General features: G+C 36.1%; 1 pseudogene; it reads right to left on the reverse strand.

Annotated features, from left to right (window-relative positions):
• Positions 1–373: 373 nt before the first annotated feature.
• LOC143584555 (pentatricopeptide repeat-containing protein At5g48910 pseudogene) lies at positions 374–2,431 on the reverse strand (annotated as a pseudogene).
• Between the last annotated feature and the right edge of the window lie 7,112 nt (positions 2,432–9,543).

The following is a 9,543-nucleotide window of genomic DNA, read 5'->3' on the forward strand; positions in this document are numbered from 1 at the left end:
GTTTTCATTGAGAGCCCAATTCCTCAACCTACTTCAAGCCTCACCGTACTCCGCTTAAAGAAACCATAGCCGCCTTTGCCAATGCCGTCTCCACTTCAGCATCCCATTCTTGATCCAACATGTTCTCAAATAACTCACCAGCTTTACCCGTTTGCCCAGTTTTACACAAACAACCGCTTTGTAAGATTTTATATGAGGTTCAAAACCAAACCGAATAATCAATAAGAATACAGTTCAGTTTATTTCCATTTCGGTCTGGTTCAGTTTTCTTTTTATTCGGTTTCAAACTGAATAATCAATAAGGATTAAGGATTTAACTCATTACCAACCCATAGCCGGTCCAGGGGTGCGAATTAATGTAATTTCCTCCACATCACCAATAATTCATGCACGAACACGACCCATTTTTAAAATGGTGAAAACGACTATTATCCCTAACAATAATTTCCCGATCATAAATCTTGGACAAAAGTTTTGTAACCGAATGGCAATCGTTGCACACCCGAAGATTCTTCACTACCCGAATCGGGATCCCGGGCTTCAAACTCAGTAACCCAAAAGCAATAGCTAACCTCTCACTATGAGTTTCCAGTTCACTTTCTTTCTCATCATCCCCTTCAATATTAAGCAAAACTTGTGACTTATCAGCTACATACCCTAAAGATTTAAGTCGTTCCTTAATCTCACTCAGCTTATGGTAAATCTCGTTATTCTGAGGGTGTGATTTATCACCCGCAATGAACTCATGAACCTCGTTTTCATACTCTATGGAACTGCATCCGGGATTTTTTTTAACCCCGGTTTTTCTCATTGTATCCCTAATATGTGACACTTTGTCCCAATTTCCATTGGCAGCATATATATTAGACAAAAGCACATAACTTTCTATAAAATTAGGGTCGATTTTTATCACATTTTGTGCAGCATATTCACCGATTTCTAAACTTTTATAGATTCTTGAACCACTGAGTAAACTCATCCAAATAACTTTGTTTGGTTTCATGGGCATGTTTTCTATCACATTCTTCGCTTCTTCAAGATACCCCGATCGGGAAAGAAGGTCAATAAAACAACCGTAATGTTCGATTGTTGGTTCTACTTTATACTCGTTTATCATCAAGTTAAAGTATCGTCTCCCATCTTCAACTAAACCTGCATGATTACAAGCATTCAACACACCAATGAAGGTGATAGAATTGGGAACAATGTTCGTTTTAAGCATTTTGAGAAATAGATCGAGAGCTTGTTTAGCTCGTCCGTGTGTTCCCAATCCGGTTATTACGGCAGTCCAATGGCCTAGCTTTTTTTTTGGTATGGTTTCAAAAACCGTTAAAGCACTATCAATGCTCCCACATTTGGAATACATTTCAATCAGTGAAGTACCGAGTATGGTATCTAGTTTATGACCATTTTTAACCATATACGAATGAACCCACCTTCCTTTGCTAAGAAGCGTTAACCAGGAAATAGCTGATAATGTGCTAACCAAAGTACTATCCGACGGGATGTACCCCAAATTTAGGAGCTCGGTGAACAACTTTAGAGCCTCTAAACACCTTCCGTTAAGTTCATACCCTGCTATCATTGAGTTCCATGTCATTATATCTTTATCTTCCATTACGTTAAACAAGCCACGTGCAGAAACATAATCACCCGCTTTCATATACCCGTTAATAATCGCGTTCCACGAAGCCACGTTTCTACTTGGCATTTCATCGAACACCTTGCGCGCATCATCCACTCTCCCACATTTACACAACCCATCAACCATGACTGTCCACGTCACAACATCTCTCTCAGTCATTTCAGCAAACAACTCCTCCGCAAGGTTGATCTCACCCGCCTTGACATACCCGTCTAACAACGCGTTCCACGACACCAAATCTCTCTCAGGCATTTGGTCGAACACCTTCCGTGCAGACCCGACGTCCCCAAACTTGGAATACATGGTAACCAAACTACTCAACACAAACAAATCCAACCGAAAGCCAAGTTTGAAAGTCAACCCATGAAGCTGTACCCCTTCTTTAACCGCAATTAACCTCCCACAGGCTTTAAGCACACAAGGTAAAGTGAAAACATCGGGTAATAAACCGGAGCGTGTCATGAAATCAAGAAAGATAACAAGGGCTTGTTGTGAGCGGTGGTTTTGGAGGTGGGCTCTGATGAGGGTGTTCCAAGAATGCAAAGTGGGTGTTTGAAGTTGGTTGAAGACTGAGTGGAGGTGGTCAAGAGTGGTGGACTTGGAGTGGGTGTAGAGAGATATAAGGCGGGAAGAGATTAATGGGTGGTTGAAAGTTGAGGTTTTGAGTGAGATTGCGTGGAGTTGAGCTGCTTCGATTGGGTTTCTGTAGATTTGGAAGGGGTAGAGGTTTAGGTTTAGGTTTGTGTTTGGGTTTGGTGGGAGAGAAGAAGCTGAAACTTTAAGCATATTGTCAAAGGTGGATGATGACGATGATGATGATCAAAAGATGGTAGTTTTTATTGGTGCGGCCGGTACCTGCTTTTTATATTTTTGGTGCCGGTAAGAACATTCACAACAAGGCGATTTTATAGCTTGTTGTTTAGAGTTTTTATACATAATGCGTTTGTGAGAGCCATTTTCGAAAGATTTTTTTAAAGAAGTTCTTGCACAAGAACTAGAATAAATAAGTTGAAGTGGGCCTTTTTGATAATGATGGGACCGGGTGAAGGATTGGGTAGTGGATAGAAAAATAATAATAATTTTGTTAAAGGTAAAAGATGATTATGTAATAATGTTTTTAAGATTCCTTATTGGGTGAGTTTTGTGTGGTTTTAAAAAATTGTGTTTTTATGACGTGGAAGCTTATTAGGAATGATTTTTGGTGTGTTTGTATCTCCTTATTGTGAATGCTTTTTTTACCCATTGTTTCTGTATTTTTAAGGCTTAAAATAGACCAAATTAGGAGATAAGCTGAAAATAACCCCATTAATGTTAAAGTTCCATTTTTGTTATTTTGAAAATGGACGAGGGCGATGTCTTTGGAAACGTGCCGATATTTTTCAAGCTCCAATAACACACGCAACCACGTGTAGCGTTTCTAACAAGACCGGACAGCTTTGAAGAAAACCTGTCGAATCCGACCATCTTTCAAGGAAGAAAGACGCTGACGGCTTTGATCTTGCTTTCGTCGACGTCAGCCATTTTCAAACTCGTTCATTTTCATGTTTTTTCAAAGTTGTTCGAGCACGACGTACTCTCTACCAGAAATAATGAAATTCAACAACCCCCATGCAGCTGGTGGCAGGCAGGATTGAACGCTAGACCAATGAGTAGGAGGGGCATCGAAAATCCCAATGTTTTATTCCGGCCTACAAACAGCCGTTAAATCCGTCTAATGCCTACGACTTTTGCTCACCGGAAATGGTTCAAATGTTGCAGAAGACCAATCTACTTTACATGGCTGGAGTTTTTTGGGTCTTGAGTTCTTGACTAATTTATTTACATAGTTGGAGCATTTTGTATATTGGATGATGATGGATTGTTAAGTTAAGAAGAAAGAAGATGAACAAGGGGTGGACAGATGGAGTGAGAGAAACAAAAAGGTTGTTTTGCACGACATGCAGTAGTTAATATAAGATGTAAAGAACATGGTACAGGTGTCAATTTAATTCTGTACAATCATGGTTAGACTCCTTTTTAATATCGATTTCGATACGTTACCAGTGTCATCTCTAATCATGTTAGTAAGGGAGCATCAGGTGTTCTTCGGTTAATTTTCTCGGGTTTCGAGCTATTTAGGTTTGAGCTTAAATGCAATTGACCCAATAACCGATCAAAATAAGTTCAAGATACGGTTCAAATAAGTCAGGTTTCAGGTTTAACAAGAAATACTAGTATCTATACATGGAATGCCACTTTTGCATGTATTATTGTGTTCGCGGTTTCAAGATTTTATACTAAAATCTTTTGGACTTAGAGGAGAAGAGGCTATTGTTAGTTAGATAAACTTTGGATTTGCTTCGAATTCTGGATCGTATTTCCATTCCTTGGAAAAAAAACTCGGAATGTTTTGAAAGTTGTCACAATTTTATATTATAAATTTAGTGGTGGTGGTGTTACGAACATAATAAATACCAACCAAACTTATCAAACTATGTCATTGTTGTAACGCGAGAGATTTTGTCACCTAGCTAAATATTAAAAACATTGTTGATGACGACACATATCTTCAATTAGGCCACATAACAGAGCAACCTTGTATTATCGATTATTTATTCATTTATTTAGTTTTTTTTTTCATTTGAGCAGCTAATTTATGGACCAAAGACCTCTCAAACCCAAGTGTTTTAAATGTTTACTATTTATTTGGTGCGTTCAGTTCTGGTACCGTATGTTATTATTTATAAATATAAATATGTTAATTTATATATTTTTTGTGTCAAAACCGTATTTGTGTTTTTTAAATATGTTAATCTTTTTATCATATGCTATATAAGTTCGCTACTTTATTTAATGGTGTCAATATTGTTCTGAACATTTACTAATTTGTTTTTTTGCTAGTATCGTATATTTGTATTAAACATGTTTTTTTTGTTTTATAATGTAACAACTCGGTTTTTTCCAATTTATATTACCCGACCCGTTTCATAGACGGGAAATTTTTATCAATAAAAATATCACGTTTATAAAGTAACTTTGTATTTTTAATTGTTTATTATATTTATTATTTATAAATTAACTTTGAAGAATATACATTTTTACCCTAAGATATACTTCAACTCAAATCTGTCTCCATCTTCATAGTTTAAGGACTATATGGTAAAATCTGTTATATTATTATTTTATTATTACACAAACCCAGTAACCCATTACTCAAACCCGTTTACCCGTACCCGATGACCCAAATCGATTGCTTGGACCTTAATTCTCGTTACAATCTTAGTAATTGGATCGTGCCTTTGATTTCACTTGCCTAATCGGCCTACCAACACAAGTGAAACAGGAAACTATATCAAATATAATTAGGAATTGACCTATAGTGATAAACGGGTTTTAACCTAACTTGCTATTACACCTTTGAAGCAATAATAATTCAATTAATCTTGGCAGCATAACCCTGGTTACATTGCCTACATTAACCCCTTAACGAATTGGATTATGATGAGCTGCTAATCTGCGTCCTTAACCCCTTCTTGGCCGACGACTTTAACGAGCAATTAAACCATCAATTTAACATCGTACGAGGTAATTATTTATATCATCTTTTTCGTCTTGAACCCTCATAAATTGTTGAACTCGGTCTGCCCAAGACCCATATTATAATTGATGAGGTTAGTACGTTATAATTCAAGTCGGGTCATACCCAATAACAAGCTAGACAAACATCACGATATTTATTTAAGATATGATTTAACAAATAAATATCAACACTTAGAATATTTGGAAGTTAGGTTTCTAAATATTTGCACTTGTGAAATAAATAAATTATATGGATATTTTATGTTATGAGAGAAGATACTTTGCATGTTACTTGTAATGTTATTTAAGTTGGTTAAATAACAACATGCAAGACTTGTTGCATTTTTGCATTTTGCATGCTACTTGTAATGTTATTAAATTGGTTAAATAACAACATGCAAGACTTGTGGAATTTTGCATGTTACTTGAAGTATGTTATGAACATAACATAAGTAATAAGAGATATTTTGAGTTTGAAATGTTTGGGAGGGAACCCCATGCGGGCCGCCCATTTTCCCCCTCTCTCTCATCTCTTTATATTTTCAAGACATGCAAGAACATTAAATGGTGGTTTTGGTGGTGCATTGGTTGCACCCATCTCTCTCTCTCTCTCACACAAGATGCAAACAAAACTCTCTCTCTTTTTCTCTCTAATTTCGGCCAAGGGAAGAGCAACAAGAAAGAGTTTTTGAGTGAAAATACTAGCATAACAAGGGTGTTTGTTGGATGCTTGAAGGGTACACAAGCTTAAGGATCTTCTATTTTGAAGACTAGCTATACATATATTCATCTCCTTCATTTTTGGACTCTTGAAGGTATATTACATAAACACCCTATGGTTGTTTCTATTGGTAAGCATGCAATTTCGTATATGGAGGATCATCGTATTTGTTTCAGTAGATTTAGCTAGTCTACGGAGGATCATCGTATTTGTTTCAGTAGATTATCGTATACTTATTTGTGAACTGATTCAATGTTTTATGAGTAACATGATTTCATATCGAGTCTCAAAACCTGTGAACTCACCAACCATTGTGTTGACTTTTTAAACATATGTTTTTCAGGGAATTAACAACGCTCATAAGGAATCATGAAGACGTGACCTCAATGCATAATTAGGATACCATATTGGAGGATTTTGCTTGTATAATAACCCTATCGGTGTTTAGGGTCATATACGAGAAATCTCCTAATTGTTTTCAACAAATTTTATTTGAAAATAAGTTATGATTTGTAAACGTTTTTTTTTATACTATTGGTATCCTAATACATGTATGTTGGCGATAATCATATGCTTACGTATACATGACACACTTGCCCGTACTTCCGCCTTGGCAGGGTGTTACAAACAACATCAAGAGCCGCTTATACGAATGCATGCTTCAATAGATCTAAAAAGTTTTCGTGTTTTATGATGTGGTTCACCATAAGGCCGAAAGTTTTGGGGCTTTTGGTTACCCTTTGGTTTTTCAAGATTATACTTTACATGCATGTGGTAATCTTGAAGAATTAAGTCATTTGGATGATTGATTATTTTGTTTAGACAAAAACCAAAAGTTTTCGGTTTGATTAACCTTGGCCGAAAACTTTAAGGGTTACAAGGGGAACCATTTTGGATTTGCACTGTTTGCATATTTGGGGTATGTATTTGCATGTTCATAACCTAACAATAACCTTGTGTTTGGATGTGTGTTTGTGTTGTGATTTATTCAATTATTCAATATGGTTGTAATATTCATTTATTTGGGTTTGTAATCTATTTATTTATTTCATATTGGTTTGTAATAATAAGTAGATTAGTTGTATTTCTTTTATTAGAGAAAAATGTATTAGGATATATATTTTTATTGTAAAAGAAGATGCAATAAAGTTAGGGTTTTGGTTTTAGGCCTTGATGGACCTCATAGTCTAAGATGGGATTTTAGCCCAATGGCCAAAACCTAAACATGGAGGCCCAAAAAAGCAAGGAGCTGAAGTTAGAGCCCAAAAGGAAGCCTAAATAAAGTGGAAGAGTCACAACACAAGGTGGACACTTAAGGCATTTGGATGCGGGGTCAAGTGGGAGTTCATCGACAAGAGCCAAGTGTCATTTTGTCCCTTAGGAGAGACTTTTTGGCACACTTGTTTCGGTCAACAAGTGTTGCCAAGATTAGTTGGCTATGGTTATGGACTTGTGGTTGTTTTATTTAAGCATATTTGGTTGTTTTATGTTTTGCATATGGATTGTTAACTTAAAATCAACAACTTGCATAAAAATTGGTTCCTTAGAAATCATTAGATAATAAAATTGTTTTTTATTAAAAGTTAATGATTTCACAATAAAATGGGTTTTATTATAAGAAACTTTGAAAATTGGTTTTCAAACTAAGTAACATGCATTTGAATGCATGCAAATGCAAAGTATGCAAATTGTTTTCCAATCTAGAATTTATAAAACTTAAATCCCTTTTAAAACAAGTTTAATGCCGTCCTTTTATACAACATTTGAATCACTTGGGAACTCGATATGGGATAAAGGTCACCTAACCACATTGGAGGAAACTTGTGAGTTTGAGGTGGGTTTGCCATATTTGTGGGATAAAGGTCACATAACCACTTGTATGTGAAAATTCACACGTGTATGTAAGTAGGACTACTTGATTTGGAAACCATGTGAATAGGGTCACAAAAGCATGGCGTACAATGGTGTTGATGGTATTAAACATGCCAACTAAACATATGATGTTTAACTGATCCCATAAAGCTAGAAGTTGCAAAGGGTTGCAATCATCAAACGTTGGCTACGTTATTAATTTAACTACTATTTAAATGTAATGTTGGGTTCTAGATTTTAATCATTATTATTGGAGACATAAAGTTTATTAATAATTAAAATTGATTAAATGATATCAAAAATACTAAAATTGAGCTTTGTTAAATTATGTAGATGGCCGCAACCAATAATCCACCTAACACAATTATCCCACCCGTGCATAGCCTATCACTAAGAGCTATACTTGATAATGATCGTCTTAACTACAACAATTTTATGGATTGGTACAGAAACTTGAGAATCATTCTTAAGAAAGAAAAGAAATCCTACATATTGGACGATCCTATTCCCTACAAACCTAACATTGACGATCTAGATGCTTATAACAATTGGTTGAAATACACCGAGGATTCGGTGCAAGTTTCTTGTCTCATGTTGGGAACTATGATTCCCGAAATTCAAAAGGACTTTGAAAATCATAGGGCATATGACATGATCACACAACTAAAGGAAATGTTCCTTACTCAAGCTAGGGTGGAACGCTTCAAAATGGTCCGAGCGCTTCATGCATGTCATATGGAAGAAACCTAATCGGTTTCATCTTATGTGCTTAAGATGAAAAGGCACATTGATTGACTTGAACAACTAAATTGTCCAGTCTCAAAAGATTTAGCCACATATATGATCCTCAATGCCCTAACCAAAAGATTTGAGACCTTTGTCATGAACTATAACATGAATGGATGGGACAAGAGCATTGGTGAGCTTCACACAATGCTCAAAACGGCCGAAATGAGAATGGGTAAGATGTTTTTATGGTTCTCACGATCAATGAAGGTGACAATAAAAAGAGGCATCACCCGGAACCTAAGGCAAAGGTTGCCAAAGGTAAGGGAAACGTCAAGGGTAAGTTCAAAGGGAAGGATAAAGCGGAACCACCCAAACCAAAGGAGAAGAAGCTAAAGGTTAGCTTGGAGGATCCGCGCTTTGGTTGTGGTGAGATAGGACATTGGATGAGGAATTTTCTAACCTATCTCAAGGAGTTGAAAGACAAGAGGAATGCGGGGCAAACCTCGGGTACAACTTTCATGATCCATATTGATCTTAATGTTATTTCTTCTAACACATGGGTATTGGATACCGGATTTGGAACTCACATATGCAATTTGTTGCAGGAGTTTAAAAGAAATAAGCATTTCAAGAAAGGAGATACATGTCTCTTCATGGGAAACAGAGCAAAAGTTGACGTCGAAGCCAAGGAGACTACATTTTGAAGCTTCCAAGTGGTTCGGAAGTTGTTTGGAAAAACATTTTGTATGCTCCTAGTTTGACTAGGAATATTATCTCTGTTTCTCTTTTTAGACAATATGGTTATGATTTGAAGTTTGTTGACAATAGTATTTGTGTTTATATGAATGATGACTTTTTTATTTTAAGGCAATGCCGTCTAACGGCATTTATGAATTAGTTCATGTTAACGCATCCTTTGATAACAAGTTGTACCAATCAAGCACCAAGAAACTCAAAATGAATTTGAGTAAGACTTATCTTTGGCATTGTCGCCTTGGTCACATAAACAAAGATCACA

This window comes from Bidens hawaiensis, unplaced genomic scaffold (genome assembly GCF_021521415.1).
Source record: "Bidens hawaiensis isolate Kalapana, Puna unplaced genomic scaffold, B.hawaiensis_p1.1 tig00033172_1, whole genome shotgun sequence".
Taxonomy (NCBI): Eukaryota; Viridiplantae; Streptophyta; class Magnoliopsida; order Asterales; family Asteraceae; genus Bidens; species Bidens hawaiensis.